This window comes from Prionailurus viverrinus, chromosome D3 (genome assembly GCF_022837055.1).
Source record: "Prionailurus viverrinus isolate Anna chromosome D3, UM_Priviv_1.0, whole genome shotgun sequence".
Classification (NCBI taxonomy): domain Eukaryota; kingdom Metazoa; phylum Chordata; class Mammalia; order Carnivora; family Felidae; genus Prionailurus; species Prionailurus viverrinus.
In genome coordinates, this window is record NC_062572.1 from 24,069,866 (window position 1) to 24,089,090 (window position 19,225).

The window sequence follows — 19,225 nt, forward strand, 5'->3', positions numbered from 1 at the left end:
GAGTTATCTCAATTTTGTTTTTTGTAGGGTTCCCCCCACACACACACACACTGAATATGTACTTAACAGCTTTCATAATCAGAAATAACAACCTGATTTTGAAATTAAAAATTAGACTAAATTAGGGGTGCCTAGGTGGCTCAGTCAGTTGAGCAACCAACTTCAGCTCAGGTCACGATCTCGAGGTTTATGAGTTCAAGGCCTGCATCAGGCTCTGTGCTGACAATTCAGAACCTAAGCTTGCTTCAGATTGTGTCACCCTCTCTTTACCCCTCCCCCGCTTGCACTCTTTTTCTCAAAAAATAAACATTTTAAAAAATTAATAAAAATAATAAGTGGTACCTGGTTGGCTCAGTTAAGTGCCTGACTCTTGGTTTCAGCTCAGGTCCTGATCTCAGTTCCTGAGTTCGAGCTCTGCATGGGGCTCTGCACTGACAGCAAGGAGCCTGCTTGGGATATTCTCTCTCTCTCTCTCTCTCTCTCTCTCTGCCCCTCCCCTGCTCATGCACATTCTCTCAAAATAAATAAACTTTTTTTAAAAATTAGACTAAGTTAAAATTCCTTATTATTACCCTGTAGCACTTCCAAAAATGTTTTAATGTTTATTTATTTATGGTGGGGAGGGAGGAGGAGGGGGAGGGAAGAAAGAGGGAGACAGAGAATCCCAAGCAGGCTCAGTGCTCTCAGCACAGAGCCCAGATGCAGGGGCTAGAATTCAGCAACCATGAGATCATGACCTGAGCCAAGATCAAGAATCAGATGCTTCACCAACTGAGCCCAGGTGCCCCCCAAAAAACTCTTTATGAACACTCTATCTGGCCCCATAAGATTTATGGAATCAGTCTAAATACTTTACAATTAAAGATTTATATTATAGAAAAATAAGCTTAGAACAAAAGAATAAGAACTACCCTATTTTAAATTAGCCATTTTGTCTTTAGACCAATTCTTTCCAAATATGTTAGAATTTATCAATATGATAATTCCTTATTATTTTGCCAGCTTATCAATCTATGAATAATTTAGAGAACAAAATGAGTTTATATTTCTCTTCTGGAACTAAGTTATAAAAGCATTAGCTACTAAAAAATTAAACTTGGGGGGCACCTAGGTGGCTTAGTTGGTTAAGTGTCTTCAGCTCAGGTCATGATCTCATGGTTGGTGAGTTTCAAGCCCCTCATCCAGCTCTCTGCTGTCAGCATGGAGCCCAAGCCCACTTCAGAGTTCTATCTTCCTATCTACCCCTCCCCTGCTCACATGCGCACTCACTCCTTCTCCCACAAAAATAAACATACATTTAGGGGTGCCTGGGTGGTTCAGTCAGTTAAGTGTCCAACTTTGGTTCAGATCATGATCTCACAGTTCGTGGGTTCAAGCCCCACGTCAGGCTCTGTGCCAACAGCTCAGAGCTTAGAGCCTACTTCAGATTCTGTGTCTCCCTCGCTCTGTCCCTCCCCTGCTCATATTCTGTCCCTCTCCCTCAAAAACTAACATTAAAAAAAATTTTTTTTTAATAAACATACATTTAAAAAAAAAAAGGAAACTTAGAACCCAGAGGAAATCAGGAAAACTTGCTACTATCTTTAATAATAAAATCATTCTAAATATTGTGTGAAATAGGTACAAAATAGGTACAAAATAGATCCAGGCCTGGACATATTCAAGATGATACTTTGTAGTAGTCAGCATCAAGACAATACTTCTGTAGTTACCAAGTAGTCATTTAAGGAAAGAGTGCTTAAGTGCTCACTCCGGCAGCACATATACTAAAATTGGAATGATTACAGAGAAGATTAGCATAGCCCCTGCGCAAGAATGACACGCAAATTTGTGAAGCGTTCCATATTTTTTAGCAGCACTATCAACAATAACCAAAGTATGGAAAGAGCCCAAATGTCCATCGATGGATGGATGAAGATGTGTTATATATAAATGGAGTATTACTCGGCAATCAAAAAGAATGAAATCTTGCCATTTGCAACTACATGGATGGAACTGGAGGGTATTATGCTAAGTGAAATTAGTCAGAGAAAGACAAAAATCATATGACTTCACTCATATGAGGACTTTAAGAGACAAAACAGAGGAACATAACAGAAGGGAAACAAAAATAATATAAAAACAGGGAGGGGGACAAAACAGAAGAGACTCAAATATGGAGAACAAACTGAGGGTTATGGGAGGGGTTGTGGGAGGGGAGAGATGGGCTAAATGGGTGAGGGGCACTAAGGAATCTACTCCTGAAATCATCGTTGCACTGTATGCTAATTTCGATGTAAATTTTAAAAAAATAAAAATTAAATTGAAAAAAAAGGAAAGACTGCTTAAGAACATTTGCATAAATCTATGTCTTACCTTTGTTCATCAAACGGACTTTATAACAGAGGTAAAAGGTACCTTACCCTTGACAAAACAGCTTTTATTTAACCTAGCTTCATAATTTCCTTGCAGTTTTTAATTTGTTTTATGCTTTACTATCTTAGACAGTCATCCTGACTACAAAGCCCAGATACCATATCCCTAAGCAATTGCTTCAAAGTTTAACAACTCAAGAAAAAACATTTTTTGCGTTGCAACCCAGTATATAAACATATAAAATGTTTCTCAAATCAATACATTTATCATTTGCAATGTGCTGATTTTTTTTTTTTTATTTCTTTTAATGCTTTATTTTTAGATCACCACATTGATGGGGCACCTTGGTGGCTCGGCCAGTTAAGCGTCAGACTCTTGATTTTAGCTAAGGATAGGATCTCACAGTTGTGAGATTTAGCCCCACGTAAGGCCCTATGCTGACAGTGTGGAGCCTGCTTGGGATTCTCTGCCTCTGCCTGCCTCTGTCTCTGTCTCCCTCCCTCCCTCCCTCTCTCTCCCTCTCTTTCTCTCTCTCTCTCTCTCTCTCTCCCTCTCTCCCTCTCTCCCTCTGAAACTAAACTAAGATCACCACATTGATATCTTTACCCTAATGTTGTTGCCACCTACCACCCAGAAATAGTCCTGAACTTCACACAGAGTATACTAAACTCCTTCCACCACCTTCTACCACTGCTCCAATATAACAAAACGGGTGAAATCAAGCAAATCTATTCCAAGTGCAAACCTTTGCACAATTGTGAGACATCCCCAATCCCACTCAAGTTCCTGTCACACTGTGACTATTCCTATTGGCATACAGGATGCAAGTGCTAAAAGGCTTCTCTAGGAGGTCTACAGAATCAGAAATCTTTTCTGTTACCGTGTTGGTGACATTAGTAATTTCTACACCTGACAGTACATACTAGGTTTACCACTGCTCCACAAGCCAACTCTTCTAAGACAATAAAATAAGATTCTAATATATCATACCCTTACTTTTTAGACTGGTCTTCATATACACCATTCCATTTTATCTAAATAAAAGATTATTCTTCCTTTTATTAATGAGGGAATTAAAGTTCAGAGGGGTTATGTGGCTTGCCAGAAACAACACAGCTAACAAGGAACACAACTCAAGCCTGAACCCAGGATTCACTCCTCTACCTGTTCTCATGCTACAATTTTCATTGTGAACATCTAACACAAATATGAACTTAAAAGGTATGTTAAGTTTCTAGATACAAGGGGCACCTGGCTGGCTCATTCAATAGGGCATGCCACTCTTCATCTCATGATCCTGAGAGCCCCACGTTGGGCATAGAGTTTATGTAATAAAAAAATACATATTTTTTAAAAGTTTCTAGATACAGGGGCACCTGGGTGGCTCAGTCAGTTAAGCATCTGATCTCATGGTTCCTAAGTTCAAGCCCAACTTGGGGTTCTCTATCAGCACAGAGGGATCCTCTGTCTCCCTCTCTGCCCCTCCCCCACTCACTCACACGCTCTCAAAAATAAACTTTTTTTAAAAAAGTTTCTAGATACAGAAATGGAGAGCATTGTATCAATATTAGTATCAAAATAAAGACTTAAAAACAGCAATGAATGTTAATGTCGGTAGCCTCTAAAACTATTAGAAATTCTACTTGAATCCAGTATGGATTTGATCTCACACTCTGTCTTAAATGAATGTTTCACTGATTATAAAATTACATATAAATTCACCATAGAAAATTACAGAATTGGGTGGTCTGTAAGAAACAACTAGGCACATAAATTACACAAACTTCCCCAAACCATTCTTAATCTTGTGGCTTCACACTAAATTATGAAGTTCCTCATGTGAAATCCATTTTGATTTCAACACTAAGTGAATTACAACAGCATAAGCATGTTGTTTCTGCGTAATACTTGCAACATGCGCTCAATTTTCAGAACACTTTAGGACAATGTCCACAATCTATAAGCTAAAAATAAAACCCAAAAACGTTCAAGTTTTTTTTTTTTCATGTTTTTATTTGTTTTTGAAGGAGAGAGAGAGACAGAGCATGAGCGGGGGAGGAGCAGAGAGGGAGACACAGAATTCGAAGCAGGCTCCAGGCTCTAAGCTGTCAGCACAGAGCCCGATGCTGGGCTTAGTTTTTTTTTTAATTAAAAAAGTTCACCTGCCTATGTAAGATGAATACCAAGTAACATAATTACAAATTATTAAAGATTTGTAGAAGGACACCTGTTAAAGCATGCAACTGTTGATCTTGGGGGTCACAAGTTCAGGCACCATGCTGAGTGTAGAGCTTACTTAAAAAATATGTGTTTTTGTTTTTTGGTACAAAAAGGTGATTTTACTAAAGTACAAGGACAGGACCCACGGGCAGAAAGAGCTGTCCATAGTATTTCTTTTAAAAGAAATAAAGAAAAAGGGGCTCCTGGATGGCTGTCGGTTAAGTGCCCAACTTCGGCTCAGGTCATGATCTCGCAGTTTGTGAGTTCGAGCCCCATGTCAGGCTCTGTGCAGACAGCTCAGAGCCTGGAGCCTGCTTCAGATTCTGTGTCTCCCTCTTTCTCTGCCTCTCCCATTCTCATGCTGTCTCTCTCTGTCTCTCAATAATAAATAAACGTTAAAAAAAAATTTTTTTTTTAATAAAAAGACTTGCAGAATCTGGCTGAGGAAACTACTTGAGATCAACAAGTATAGGCCTTTAATCATATAGATGAGAAAACAGAGATCCAGAGAAGAGACACTCCTAACAGCAGTCCCACAGTCAATTAATGACACAGAATCTGTCAATCTACAGCTTCCTGTTATCCTAAATGCTTCTGCATCCAATAGAATGTCACTAAAAAGGGCTACTAAACCTAAAAAAGACACATTTAAGACCCAAAAACTGGGGGACAGGGTAGTATACAATGACAGTCTTAAAAAGGGAAGGAGGGGGAAGCTTCTGTTTTGTAAAGATTTTAAGTAATCTCTATACCCAATGTGGGGCTCGAACTTACAGCCCTGAGATCAAGAGTTGCATGCTCTACCAACTAAGCTAGCCAGGAGCCCCTAGAATACAGAACCTCTTGAAGGAATTGCAAAGTTCCAAACCACATGAGCTCAAACCTGGCTCTTTAAGCCAATACAAGGTATCACGTAGTTTTTAATAACTCATGTTATCAACCACCATAACTTTTTTTTCCCCATCTTAAATACTATTCATTTGCTCAACAAATATCTGAAAGCACAATATACACTAGGAACTATGCTAGGTACTGAAGACACCAAGAAAACAAAACAGAAAGAGCCTTTTGCTCAACTGGATACACTTCTCTAAAATACTAGTCTATGACCTGACAGGATATTTACCAAACTCCTTCACTACTCTACATAACTATACCAACATTTTCTGCCAATTCTTCCAAACTTAAATAGAACCTCACCACACCCCCTCTGCAATATGAGTATTTCTTGGGTAATTCACTATTCCACTTTTACCACAGAAGGTGTTAATCAGAACTACAAAAGAATTAAAAACTGACTTTACCGGGCACCTGGGTGGCTCGGTCGGTGAAGCGTCCGACTCTTGGTTTCAGCTCAGATCATGATGTCACAGTTCATGGGTTCGGGCTCTGTATCTGGCTCTGAGCTGTCACTGCTGAGCCTGCTTCAGATTCTCTCTCTCCCTCTCTGCCCTTCCCCATGCATGCTCACACTCTCTCTCTCAAAATAAACTTTAAAAACTGACTTGACCACTCCTCATGGACTGGGGCAAGTTTCAAGAACTTTTCACAATCTACAATAAACCTTCCTGGTGCACAACCCTCATCATCTCAAATGACTGGTAACTCATCCACCCTACCCTCACTTTACTAGAAACCTGAGTCAGATGGTTTAGGAGCAACCATGATGTTGAGATGTTGGGAAGCACATACCATGAACTCCTTTGTGAGCCAGAAGTAAACTTACTGCCTCTCACTCTCCTTTTTTTCCCCATGGATCTTTTGATACATCTCTAGATACACCTCCAGTCAAGCAGCACTTAATTTTATCAGGTATGTTCCCAAAGACTTGCACAACTAACTTCTGGCAACAAATCTGATTCCCCTATCGAAATCCATTATATTTTAAGAGATGCTCAATTTTCAGATTTAGGTTTCTCAGGCTTCCCCTTCTTCCCTATAAGAATTAAAGCTCTATAAAGAATTAAAAGCACTCTCAGAAGTCCTAATTAATGGAAAAGCTCTGGAATACCAAAGGTGACCTACAGCTGACTTTCACAGGTTCACAAGCCTGGCTGACCAGAATCATTCATGGAGCTTTGTAAGGATGGATTCTCATGCCCCACCCAGAGATTTTTATTCACCAGGTCCTGCATGGAGCTTAGGAATCAACATTTAAGGAATCAACTATTTCTGATGACCGTGTTTAGGTAACCACTGAACTAAAAAACCTAGCCTACAAGCTAAGAAACATGGATTCTCCTATGGCTTGCTATTAACTACAAGTAGGGCTGTACCACTATGCTGGTCACTTGAACTGCTCTGGGTCACCTGAAAAGAAGGGAGGTAATTAGAGCTAAAAGAGGCCTTCACAGGCAGCCCATTTAAAATTGGGGAACTCTCCAAATTTAGTTCAATATCACATACTGTACTGGGTTTACTCAAAACTGTCATTCTGTAAGCTCTGTGACCCACCGAAGTTACAGGCTATAGTAGGCAAGACTTTCTGCATGCCACCAATGCACCCTACTTGGGTCTCTGACCCTACAGAAACAGCCTTTAACCTGAAAGAATAAAGTTCCTATCACCTCTCCGAGTACAAATCACAAATATTTAATGTAAAAAATTATTTCGTGTAATTCAACCCAAGCCTTGGATGGCATCACCGTCCACATTACGAAAAACGAAGTTGAACCTCAACTAGAAGAGTATGCACGGTTTTTTTGTTGTGAAAAATTAGATTCCGTCGGATAAAGTGGACGTCAAGATATTAAACCAATCAAGAATTTAGGCCTCAGGCTGGTGAAGACACACCTGAACATCAATAGATCAAGTGCAAAACTCACTGACGAGATTACCAGACCCCAGAGAAGTTTATTAAAGCACCTATAAAATTCAACCCATTATTTTGAACTAAGTTTTCCAGCCCAAAGTACAAGCAACAATATTATCGCAGGGGTCCGAAGCAACAGAATTTCCAATTGAGAAATAACAATCTTTCGCGGAGCTGTCTGACCCAGTGTTTCCTGAGCTCTCAACCGCCTCCGAACCATCCTTCCCACCCAAGTACTACCAGGTCAGGAGGATGCCCTGCTGCACAGTCGGCCACTCCTCCTTCCCACAAGTCCCGGGCCCTTACCGCTCGCCTCAGGGGCTCCGCTGGCCCCGACCTCCGGCCTCTCGCCACAGTGGACTCCCACAGACCCGGTCGGGAACCGGGGGAAGGGGGGGGGGGGGCATACACTCACCTCCCGGGGTCCGCAAGCACTTCCCCGGACGCTCCCGGGGTAGCATTTCACACGCCTAGACCCATGGGCCCGTCCGCACCGAGTCCGGGATGGCCGCCGGGGCCTGGGACCCCGCCTCCCCCGCGCCGAGGGTCGGGCCGAGCCGGGCCCGGCCACTGCGCTCCCACTCCCCACGCCTCCCCCTGGCGGCCGCGGCCGCCGCCCAGGACACCCCTCCCCAGGCCACGCACGCCGTCCCCAGCCCCCCACGGGCCGCCGCCTCCTCAGAGGGTGACAGCCGCTGCGCCGGGGCCGAAGCCGGCCCCTCCTCCAGCCCCTCCTTACCCCCGGAGGAGGGGGGGGGGAGCGTTCTTACCGGGCGGCAGGACATGGCGAGGCCCGCCACGGCACGGCCTCCTCCGCCACCCCACTAGGCTCCCAGCCAGGGCCGGCGGGGGGCAGCGCCTGGGCCGCTGGAGCGTTTCGTCCGGCTGCTCCTTCGCTGCCGCCGCCGCCTTCTCACAACCACAACAACATGGCGGCAGCGGCCACACAGAGCGCGCTCCTGACGCCGAGCCGGGCCACGAGCGGGGGCGCGCGCGCACGCTCGGGCCCTCGATCCGCGGTCAGGGAAAAAAGGCAGGCGTTCGCGGGCTGGGCGAAGGCGGGGCCCGGACCGATGGCCACGCCCCGGGAGGTAGGCGGGGCTGCACGCGAGCTGAATGCCCTCCGCAACGGGAGGGGGGAGGAGCCCAGGTGAAGAAATTAGAAACAGGTGGGAAATAGGCAAAGAAGAAAACCAATGGTGGTCCTACAGATTTGGAGGAGACAGCTTTTCCCTGCTTTAGAACCCTGATAGAGACAAAGCCTCACTCTACTTAACCAATAAAATAGAATAGTAGTATTTTTCACCTGTAGTTATGATGAAGCTAAAACCAATTTAATATAATGCATGTAAGTATGGTGTGCTCAAGGCTCTACTCCGAAAACAATTTCAAACTGCTTCAGCTGAAGCTCAGCTGGAACAAATGAGTTTTCAAACAAAAATTGTACCCTATTCCCAACAGCCTGCAGAAGAATTCTACAAGCCAGAACAGAATTATTTTAGGCCCTAACAGATTAACTTCAGAGTTGCATTTCAACGGTATACCCTTGACTTTTCTGGAAAATAGCCAAGAGAACTAGTCAGATGAAATTTATGTTTGCATGTTATATTTCTTCCACAGCAATTATTTATCCATCTTTCATGTTTATGGTCTTTCTATCCCATTCCAATGTAAAATCTACTTGAAAATAAAATTATTTTATTCATCACTCTATCCCCACACCTGAACTGAGCATGGCAAAAATTGGGCAATTTCTTAACAGCTAATTTCAGTTATACAATTCATCTAATTGAATCTTCACAGCTTTACTAGGTAGATACTATTATCTCCATTTTTTTTTATTTTTTTAAGTTTATTTTTGAGAGAGAGAGAGAGTGAAACACAGAATCCGAACCAGACTCTAGGCTCTGAGCTGGGCGGGGGAGGGGGTGTTCTTGAACCTATGAACTGCAAGATCATGACCTGAACTGAAGTCGGAGGCTTAACTGAGCCACCCAAGCGCTCCTATTATCTCCATTTTAGAAATGAAGAAAATACAGCCCAGAATAAGATGCTCTTAAAGCAAAATTCAAACCCAAATGGCAAAAATTATGCTCTCTGGCACTGGACTCTACTGCCCTGCCCTTCATGCATCGTCACCTGAAATAAAATCCCAAGTAAAAAATTACATTAGAGTTCAAAGTTAGGAAAGGCTTTGCTGTATTTCCACAGAATCAGATAAGCTTCCTTTCTGATAATTAGTGTTATGCAGCTGATTGTGCATCTTTTCACCTTGTCTTCCCAAAAGCCCAAGGCTAATTCTGAAGTCAGTGCTACCCTTACTGTTGGCCACTGTGGTCCACATATTAACCATGGTTTTTTCTCCCGCCTCAACTTTGCACTTTTCTTTTTTTTTTTTTTATGTTATTTACTTTTGAAAGAGAGCATGAATGGGGGAGGGACAAAGAGACAAAGGGAGACAGAGAATCTGAAGCAGGCTCTGCACTTCATGGGGCCGAACATGGGGCTGGAACCCACCAACCCTGAGATCATGACCTGAGCTGAAGTCCGAGGCTCAACCTATTGAGCCACCAAAGTGCCCCTCAACTTTGCACTTTTACTTATATTTTACTGTCCTGATTTTCCCTTTCTGTTATATGATTATAGCCTTTATGGATTGAGAGAGGAAATAGTAAGTACATAGAATAGATGAATAACAAAGAGATTTCCCACCTGTTTCTCCTGTTGTCTGATAAAACAAGGTTCCCATCAGGTTCCTCTCCTATAGATTCGTGTCCTGCTACCCAGGCCTTCACTCAGGCAAAAGCTAAAGGATGGGGTTCCATAGTTGAGTGGCCTCTGATTGGACTAAAGCTAGCACCTGACTCCAGGACAGCCCGCCCATAGGCTGGCTAGATTCCAATGAGGTGGCTAGGGGCAAAGATTCAGCCAATCCCACAGCTCCCCTGAAATCCACAGGGAAAGAGGTACCTGTTGGCCTGCCACTTGGTTTTCTTTTTTAGGCAGAATATCGTCGTATTTACCTTTTAACCTGAGCCAAGTAATTTTGAACTGAAGCCTCAACTAGTATACAGGACATGGAAGGAGTTTCTCTGAAATCACTATTTGCATGTCCTTGGTCTCATAATAGCATGTTAGCTATTATGTTAGGATTGCACCTTAAGATGTACTGACGTTATGTAAGCATTTTACATGTGTATCTAATGTAATCTTAACAACCCTATGGCCAGGTATTGTTACTCTACCTGATTTTACACAAGAGGAGGTGTAAAAGCCAGAATTTGAACTCAGACGATTTGATTAGGCGAGCATACTTTTAAACTTCTACATGTCATCCCCACTGCTGCCCACCTGCTTATCCTTAAGCAGACCTCAGTAAATGGTCTTTAAATAAGAAAGACAAAACTGCTGTGTGGCCTTGAGAACTCACTTTGAGAAGGGCCTTAAAAAAAAGGCAACGGAAAGAAAGCTGGTTTGAGTCTAAAGTATATTTGAATCTTGGTGCCTCCACATACTTGTTCTTTATCTCCCTTTCCCATGCCTCAGTTTCCTCATTGACCCTATGGGATCATAATCACTATTCTGCTCACCTCACAGAAATGTGTAAAGGTTCTTTAAGGTAATGAGTTTGAAAACTTTTTATACCCTATGAAAAGCCAAACCAGTGGATGGGATTCCTCTTGGGCTTTGGCTAAAGACAAAACCCTAAACTTTGTGCAGTAAGTCAAGAAAAGAGAGAGAAACTCAATCCAGGCTCAGTGAGGGCTCCTCACTGCCCTGTTTCTCAAGTGAGGCACCCTCTTCTACCCACCTGACCTTCTTCCCCTCCTCCTGCTACCCTTTCAGCATCCTTCCCCCATGCTATCTTCAAAGCTGAAAATGTTCTTCCAGCTGTTCAGGGACTCTTTGAAGTAGCCTAAGACAGATGGAAAGGTTGATTGATATAGGCTTCCTGAGGTCATGCAGCGCCATGAAAGGCAGGACTCCCTTAAGCCCCTAGCCCAGCTGCAACCTTTACAATACTAGAACCTGCTGCTTAATGATAAAAGTCACTTCCATTTCAGTGAGCTCTCTTTGTGTGGATTATCTCCAAATTCAACTCTTCAGCATCTCCTTGGCCTCCCAACCCACCTAGCAGACAGGGGTAACTGGGGATCTCAGATTTTAAGGACCCACTTACCCAGGGTCAGCTAGAAACTAGAATCATATTTATGTGATTCAACATCTCCAAGGATTTTCCAGGCACCACACAGTACCATATAGCTGGAATGAGTCAGCTCAACTACAATTCAGCATAAGAGCGGTGGTCCACAAAGTGTGGCTCACAGGTCTCTGCAAAGCCCTGAGACTTTCAAAATTGTTTTAATAATAAGAAATTATTTACTTTTTTTTAAAACCATGTTGCCATTTGCACTGGTGGTAAGATTGGGAGCACAAATCAAGGCAGTGGTATCATCTGCGTTAGGAGCCATTGTAGTCTTCACTTACATGCACTGGTAGTAAATAAAATAATTATTTCACTTACGAATATCTTTGAGGGGCACCTGGCTGGCTCAGTGGGTACAGCATGTGACTCTTGAGCTCCAGGTTGTTAGTTCTACCCCATATTGGGTGTAGATTTTAATTAAAAAGGAAATCTTAAGGGGCACTTGGGTGGCTCAGTTGGTTAAGCGTCAGACTCTTGATTTTCACTTAGGTCATGATCTCACAGTTCATGAGTTTGAGCCCTGCATTGAGCTCTATGTTGACAGCATGGAGCCTGCTTGGAATTCTCTCTCTCTCTGCCCTACCCCACTCTCACTGTCTCTCTCTCTCTCAAAATAAATAAATTTAAAAATATATTTAAAAAATAAAATCTTTAAAAAAATAATATCTTTTAAGAAGCATAAATAAAGATCTAATTTTATCTCTCTCTCAAAATAAATAAATTTAAAAATATATTTAAAAAATAAAATCTTTAAAAAAATAATATCTTTTAAGAAGCATAAAGATCTAATTTTATTAACTCTAGACATTCAGATACAAGTCTTTTTAATATTCTGTGTGATGAAATGAAAATTACACATGAAGCACTTTATTTTTTTTACGTTTTTTTAATGTTTCCTTATTTGAGAGAGAGAGAGAGAGAGATCGCAAGCAGGAGAGGGGCAGAGAGAGAGGGAGACACAGAAACTGAAGCAGGCTCCAGGCTCTGTGCTGACAGCTCAGAGCCCAATGCGGGGCTCAAACTCATGAGCTGTGAGATCATGACCTGAGCCCAAGTCGGACACTTAACCTACTAAGCCACCCAGACACCCTAATGTTTGTTTATTTTTGAGGATGGGATAGGGCAGAGAAGGGGGGACGACAGAGGATTCAAAGCAGGCTCCAAGCTGACAGCAGTGAGCCCAATGTGGGGCTTGAACTCATGACATGAGATCATGAACTGAGCCAAAGTCGGACACTCAACTGACTGAGCCACCCAGGAGCCCCTAAAGCACTTTTTTTTTTTAACTTTTTTATTGAAGTAAAATTGACATAACATAAAATTGACCATTTTATTTATTTTTTTATTTTTTTTAACGTTTATTTATTTTTGGGACAGAGAGAGACAGAGCATGAATGGGGGAGGGTCAGAGAGAGAGGGAGACACAGAATCCGAAGCAGGCTCCAGGCTCCGAGCTGTCAGCACAGAGCCCCACGCGGGGCTCAAACTCACTGACCGTGAGATCATGACCTGAGCCGAAGTCGGACGCTTAACTGACTGAGCCACCCAGGCGCCCCTGAGATTACTTTTAAAAAGAAAAAAGAAATTTAAATAGTGACCAGTTCTGTGACATTTCATAACATTCATAACAGTGTTGTGCAACTACCACCCTTATCCAATTCCAAAACATGATCATAACTCTAAAATAAGAGTAGGTTAAGCGTCCGACTTGGGCTCAGGTCATGATCTCACAGTTCATGAGTGCGAGCCCCGCATCGGGCTCTGAGCTGTCAGCACAGAGCCTGGAGCCTGCTTCAGTTTCTGTGTCTGTCTCCCCCTCTCTCTGCCCCAGTCTCGCTCTGATTCTCTCTCTCTCAAAAATAAATAAATATTTTTTAAGAAAAAAGAAAAAGAAAAAAAAAACTACCGCTTGTCAAGTTTTAGTGTAATGACAAAAAGAATATTCACAGTTATCTGTTTTGTATGAGGCTGGATTGTCTTCATGTATTTCAACTAAAACAAATTGCCAAACATTGAATGCAGAAGCAAATATGAGAATGCAAAATTTTTTTATTAAGTTAAGCTTTAATGAGAGCTGCAACTGCATAAAACAATGCCACCATGCTCACTAAATTTCTTTGTTTTGGAAAACATAGTTATTTTTCACAAAGATATGTTACTTGTGTTCACATGTCATGGGTTTACAAAATTGTTTTTTTAATCATGCTACTTTTTTTATTCATTAAAAAAATTGTTTTAAGTAGGTCTACACCCAATTTGGGGTTCAAATTCATGACCCCAATATCACGAGCCACAAGCTCTGCCAATTGAGCCAGCTAGGCACCCCTAAATTATGCTATTTTTATAAATTAATAAATAATTTTATATTTTGTCAGTTTTCATTCCTAACAAGATAAATATCAATTGGCATAACCTACGTAAACAAAATCTCTTTAGGATCTTCAATAATTTTAGGGGTTTTTTTTAGTTTTTTTTTTAAATGTTTATGCATTTATTTTGAGAGAGAGAGAGCACGAGCAGGAGAGGGGCAGAGAGATAGAGAGGGAGAGAGAGAATCCCAAGCAGGCTCCGCAGTCCCCCACATGGAGCTTGAACTCACAAACTGCGAGATCATGCCCTGAGCCAAAATCAAGAGTCAGGTGCTTAACCCATTTGAACCACCCAGGCACCCCAGGATTTTCAATAATTGTAAAGAAACTAACAAGTTTGAAAACCACTAGAATAGAGTATTCATTGGAAATTCTCAATTGCAAAGGCATTCCATACTTGGATTTTTTTTGTTTAAATAGCTATTTAATATATATTTGGTAAAATATAAGAAACCAAATTCAGCTCTCACAGGTATCATTGCTTAGGATGAGACTAAATTTATTTATATAAAATGATGAACTGATTTAAGGAAAAATATGAAGTATTAAAAAAAGAAACAAGCCCAGAATGAAGTCACTTGCACCTCTCAACAGAAAACCAAGACTTAATTAACAGTTTCAGCCTCTCCCAGGAATACGACCTTTTATTTATTTTTTGTTTTGTGTTTTGGTTTTTTTGGTGCCAAAACCAAGATTGAACAGGAATGTGACTTTTTTCCTTTTTTTAAGTAAACTCTACGCCCAAGGTGGTGCTCAAATCCATGACCCAGAGATCAAGAGTCACAAAGTCCACGGACTGAGCCAACCAGGTGCCCCAGGAATGTGATCTTTTAGAAGTCAATCTGAAATGTCGGGATCAGCACTAATGAAATAATCTGCTTAATAGAAACCCTGCATTCCCTTCCCCCCAAAAGACAATGTTCTGGCCAAGCAATCGTTTCTTTTGCTAGTAACTTCCTAAGCCCACACTCCTTCCCATAAAAACCTATTTTGTACAGCTCCTCTGAGCACCTCTCTACTTGCTAGAGGGGATGCGACCCAATTCATGAATTGCTTAATAAGGCCAATCAGATCTTCAAATTTACTTGGTTGAATTTTGTTTTTTAACAAAGGTGAACATGAGTACACAGCTGATTGTGTCAAAAATTCATAAGGATAGTACCCAAATGATTGGACTTTGAGAAACATTCAAATAGTGATTTTTTTAATTAGACAAACTTGCCACCATAACTTACTATATGGGTAATTTCATCTGGAAAATGAATTATTGCCAAGGTAATGAGTGAACACATGTGCAGTAGCGCTCAGTAGATGAACTTCCCATCCTCCTCCCAGGGAGAGGTACCTGATAGTCTGTGACAGAGGTACCTGTCACAGAAGGAGGTGGGAAGCCTGGATTCCTGACCCAGCTGAGCCACTGACTCACTGACCCGACTCCACCCTCAGGGCCTCAGTTTTCTCATCCAGAAAATGACAGGGTGGGATGTCATCCTCTCTGGAGCCTCCCAGTCCTACCAACCATCCTCTGATTAAAGGATCCAGCTTCACCTTGTTTGGCTATTGCATCAGAGAATCACAGAACTGCAGCTGGAAAAGACTCTAAATGTGTCTCTCTGGCATGACCCCCACCAATTTCATAAATGGAGAAACTGAAGCCCAGAGAGGTTAAGAAGTTAAACCACCTTCTTGGCCATGTGGGTGCAGGGGAGGGGGTCCAGTGGGAAAATGAGAATGTTTCCTCTACACTTTGATAAATGATATAGGCATTTGGTGGTTTAGATACCACTCACGCCTTAACAAATATCCCGGAAATTCCACTAGGAGATACAAATCCCACTTCAGCTTGAGAAAAATCAATGCCGTTGGTTGGTAACAGTGTGTTAACTGGATTGATGGATTGCTTAGTGTTACTAACTAAATCCACCTTGAAAGGTCAGTCCCCCACCCCCCACACTTATGAATTCCCCTAGGGAAGGCAGAGAAGATGAAACTGGCAAGAAGAGGATAGAAAGGAATGGGGAGGGTGTAGACTATGAGAGGGAAAGGGAGGCTTTCCCTTCTTCTCTCCATTTCCCCTCCCTTTCTCCTCCCTCCCCTCTCTCCACCCTCTCCCATTTGAGACAACACACCCCTCTCAGTGCCCAGCTTGCTCTACCCAAAGCTTCCCTGCAGCCTGGGCCAATTTGCAGCCACAAATAGAACCAGAATCCACTGAAAATAGCTCCTCCTCCCTTCTGCCCAGAGTTTCCAAGGGCTGGCAAGGATGCCCTGCCCGTACCAGCCAGGCCCCAACCAGGGAACTCAGGTAGAGGGACACCAAGGCCAAGGTTGGGGACCAGCTAAGGAACAACAGCTCCAAAAATAACTGACTCTTGTTAAGTGCTGGCTCCATGCCAGTACCACCAGGAGCTTTAGTTCCCAGCAACCCAATGAGGAAGGTCCATACCATTAACCCCATCACACAGATGAGGCTCTGAGAAGTAAGGAGCTTGCCCAGAGCCACACAGCCAGTGGGAAGGTGGAGCTGGGGTCCATGGTTAACCACTTCACTACACTCCATGCAAGGTGACTCTACTAACTAGCTCCAGGTCCCCAAGGTTGTGGGGAGTTCATGACATCCAGAACTTGCACGAGCTGGGGAAACTGAGACCCAGAGACAGGAGAAGCACTCAGTAAACAAGTAAAGCAAGCACCCAGGTCTCTCGGCATAGGGGCCAATGGTTTTGCAGAGGTTGGAGCAAACAGAGACTCCCTTGTTCCTTTTATGTGGAAGCCCCATGGGTCTTTTTCTCTTTTTTTTTTATTTTCTTTTTCTTTTCTTCTCTTTCCTTTCCTTTCCTTTTTTTTTTTTTTTTTCTTCTCATTTCAACTTCCTCCCTTTTCCCTCCAGAGCAGAGAGCCTGCTCCAGCCACTGGTCTGGCAGCCAGGCATCCTGAGATTACCTCTTCTTCCCCCTCTCCTCAGGGTGTTTAATGTTCTAGGGGGAGAGAGCAAACAGCAGGGCATAAATCATGGATGACACAGGCTGGTTTTCTCCTTTGCTAAATATGAAGCAGACAGAACCCAGCAAGGGAAGAGAATTAGCAGGGATTTGCTGGCTCATTTAAATCCAAGGTCCAAAGGTACACATTTCTCCAACCCCTGAGAGTTAGATAAATTTTCTTCTGCCCCAAGATCCCATTTTTTATAAAATAATTCTCCGAAACAGTCTTAACCTCTACAGCGATGAAAAGAAAGACTGAAATAAAGCCATGGAAGCTTTGTTGGGAAGGAATTAAGTTATTTAAGAAGTGGTTGAGGGTTATCAGGGCACCTAACTGGCTCAGTCAGTAAAGCGTGTGACTCTTGATCTTGGGGTTGTGGATTCGAGCCCCATGTTGGGTGTAGAGATTACTGAAAAATAAAATCTTTGGGGTGCCTGGGTGGCTCAGTCGGCTAAGTATCTGACTCTTGATTTCAGTTCAGGTCATGAGCTCCCAGTTTGCGGGGTCGAGCCCACCATCAGGCTCTACGCTGACACCACGAGTGTGCTTGGGATTCTCTCTCTCACTCTCTCTCTGCCCCTCCCCCTCCAAAATAAATAAATCAACTTTTAAAAAATCAAAAAAATAAAATAAAATAAAATCTTTAAGGGGCACCTGCATAGCTCAGTCGGTTAAGCGTCTGATTCTTGATTTTGACTCAGGTCATGATCTCACAGTTTGCGAGATCAAGCCCTTCGTTGGGCTCTGCACTGACAGCAAGGAACCTGCCTGGGACTCTCTCTGCCCCTCCCCCCTTCAAATAAATAAACTTAAAAAAAAAAAAGAAATGGTCAAGAGGTATGAAGTAGAGTCTCACACCTAGTGTCAAACAATATCAGTCCCATTCTGAATCCTGCCACACCTCTACAAAGTTTGCCAAGCTGCCTCAGTTTCCCCAATGTGTCTGAGAACCAAGGAATTCAAAGAGTATACACACTCAGTCAATCTTTGTTGCAAATGTACCCCCTTTATCTAGTACCATGCCGAGTTCTGCAGTTGCAACAGTGACAACACTGACAACAGTGACAACAGTGACCAGAGAAAACCAGGCTCTGCCCTCTTGGGACTCAGTCTATTTGGCAAGACAAAGCCAACGGAAGGCCAGGTTATAGCTCTGATGGAAAAGATACAGGATTTATGGCAACAGTTATGTAGGGAACCTACCCCACACTTGATGGGAGGCAGATAACATTGTTGTAGAGATTGGAAGGAAAGGTAGGTGTGGTGTGCCTGGTTGGCTCAGTCAGTTAAGCATCTGACTTCAACTCAGGTCATGATCTCACGGTTCACAAGTTTGAGCCCCACACTGGAGCTCAAAGATCCACATCGGCTACACTATGAATGCAGAGCTTGCTTTGGATCCTAGGTCTCCCTCTCTCTCTCTCTGCCCCTCCCCTGCTTGCTCTGTCTCTCTCTCTCTCTGTCTCTGTCTCTGTCTCTGTCTCTGTCTCTCTCTCAAAAATAAACTTAAAAAACAAAAGAAAAGAAAGGTAGGAGTTAATCTAACAAAAGTCAAGAGAAAGGGTGGTTCAAGAGATGGAACAGCACATCCAAAGACCCAGAGACAGAAGACACTCGACCTATTCATTGGGCCAACCAATTGGAGCAAATATAGGTTTATTTGGACATCTCTCTGTGAGGCAAGCTTACTATTCATTTTAAGACTAGACCCTTGCTGAAATTCTATGATTTAATGCTGTGTTAATCATAGAGCACAGGCTGGATTCCATAACGGTTGCATTCTTTTAATATTACGAATTCCTTCATCAGCACCTCTAGGAAATAATCAACCTTGTTCCAACAAGTCTCTCGATGTTGACAAATCCTTTTATTGAATGTATTCCATCTATCTCCCTGAGTCCTACGTTCTTGACTTTCAAGGTTCAGTATTCTAGAACCTAACTCACTCCATCCTCCTTCATCAGGACACATATGACATAAAAGAGCAGCCAGTATGATCTGGAGTCTTCAGTCTTTCTGGGAAATTACAGAATTATATTCAACCAGAGAGAAAAAAATAAAGCCCAAACATCCTCTATCCCCAGCCCAACAGCATGGAAGATTACCAATGAGGAACACCTTGGTGAGAAATGTGGCTCTAAAGGCAGGAAACAGGATCAGAGATGTATATGCATGTAGAAATGAGTTTTCCCTTTCCACCAATGAGGCTCAGAGAAGCTGGGTGACTTTCTTGAGGTCCTACAACAAAAAAGTGACCTAGCCCGCTTTCAAACCAAG

At 42.7% G+C, this 19,225-nt stretch overlaps 1 protein-coding gene and 1 non-coding gene across 9 annotated transcripts in view; one reads left to right on the plus strand and one right to left on the minus strand.

The window, feature by feature from the left end:
- Positions 1-10,186, minus strand: part of MTMR3 (myotubularin related protein 3) — a 150,725-nt gene extending 140,539 nt beyond the window's left edge. For 5 of the 8 annotated variants that reach the window (XM_047827192.1, XM_047827195.1, XM_047827194.1 and 2 more), the window contains exon 1: positions 8,158-8,372. The gene's annotated coding sequence lies outside the window, so the exon portion shown is untranslated. Of the gene's footprint in view, positions 1-7,802; positions 7,938-8,157; positions 8,374-10,099 lie in introns of those variants that run through there. The other 3 variants (XM_047827191.1, XM_047827196.1, XM_047827190.1) reach the window with 3 other exon arrangements.
- LOC125149779 (U6 spliceosomal RNA) lies at positions 1,743-1,850 on the plus strand. Its single transcript, XR_007146063.1, has one exon. It is a non-coding gene; the product is annotated as a U6 spliceosomal RNA (small nuclear RNA).
- Positions 10,187-19,225: the final 9,039 nt, after the last annotated feature.